Source organism: Elephantulus edwardii, unplaced genomic scaffold (genome assembly GCF_000299155.1).
Source record: "Elephantulus edwardii isolate Elephantulus edwardi_28Jun2011 unplaced genomic scaffold, EleEdw1.0 scaffold00431, whole genome shotgun sequence".
NCBI lineage: Eukaryota > Metazoa > Chordata > Mammalia > Macroscelidea > Macroscelididae > Elephantulus > Elephantulus edwardii.
In genome coordinates, this window is record NW_006400181.1 from 361133 (window position 1) to 362394 (window position 1262).

A 1262-nucleotide genomic window follows, 5' to 3' on the forward strand; every position below is an offset into this window, starting at 1 on the left:
TTCTGTGGTACCAATGTCATTGATCACTTTATATGTGACTTATTTCAATTGCTGACCTTGGCCTGCATGGACCCTTTCATCCTGGGCCTCTTGGTCATTCTCAACAGTGGGGTGATGTGTGTTGCTATCTTTGTTATTCTCATTGCATCCTACGTGGTGATTCTCTGTTCCCTGAAGACTTGCAGCTCTGAAGGACGTCGGAAGGCCATCTCTACCTGTGGCTCTCACCTCACAGTGGTCATTTTATTCTTTGTGCCGTGCGTTTTCTTATATGTAAGACCTGTGGCCATTTACCCCACAGAGAAGGCAATGGCTGTTTCAGATTCTATTATCACACTCATGTTAAATACCTTAATCTGCTCTCTAAGGAATACAGAGGTTAAAAATGCCATGGAGAAACTTTGATTAAAAAGAGAGACTTCAGTTACGAAGTACCACATCATGCTGAGAATATGAGTTTCCCATTGAGAGGAGCCATTTGGAATATTTACAATTGAGATATTATGATACATTTTTGCTTCATACTTTTCTTTGCCTTCCCATTGCCTTTAGAAGTGTATTGTTATGTTCTTAAATTTTCCAAATGATTGGTGCCCCACTCTATCTTCCTAACTATATCTTGAGCTCTTCATATCCTCTCTAATTTTTTTTTTAGTATTTTCCTTTCTTCTTCTAGGACTATCTAATGGAACACTGGTGGCCTAGTGGGTAAAGAGTTCAACTGCCAACTGAAAGGTAGGTGGTTCAAATCCACCAGGTGCTCAGAGGGCAAAAGACGGGAAATCTCCTTATGATTTTCTGCTTCTGAAAGTCCACTGAAGGCTCACCTATAAGGAGGTTCCAACTGAATGACAGTGAGAGAGACTGTGAGTGAATGAATGAGTGAGTGAGTGAGGAGAAGCTAAGGGCTTTTTTTTTCTTCCCCCTAACCCCCCATAGGCAGCTATTTCCTCTCACCCTTTTGGTCTTTTATTAGCATCCCTTCCTCTAGGAAACCTTAGCCAATGATTAATTAACAACTCAGCCTTGCCAATATTTTCTAATCATTAATTTAGCTTCTTTCTATTTTTGTTGTTGCTATGTACCGTCAAGTCAGAATCAAACCATAGCTGATCCTCCAGCGGGTTTTCTGAGACAGTTAACCAATTGGGAGGAGATTTCTTATCCTTCTCCTGTGGACCAGCTGATGGATTTGTACCATGTGCCTTTGGGATTGCAATGCAGTTTATCACCACTAGGCCACCAGAGCTCCCTTTCTTTTA

At 41.2% G+C, this 1262-nt stretch overlaps 1 pseudogene; it reads left to right on the top strand.

Annotated features, from left to right (window-relative positions):
* The window catches only part of LOC102868247, a 930-nt pseudogene extending 474 nt beyond the window's left edge, over positions 1–456 (top strand).
* Positions 457–1262: the final 806 nt, after the last annotated feature.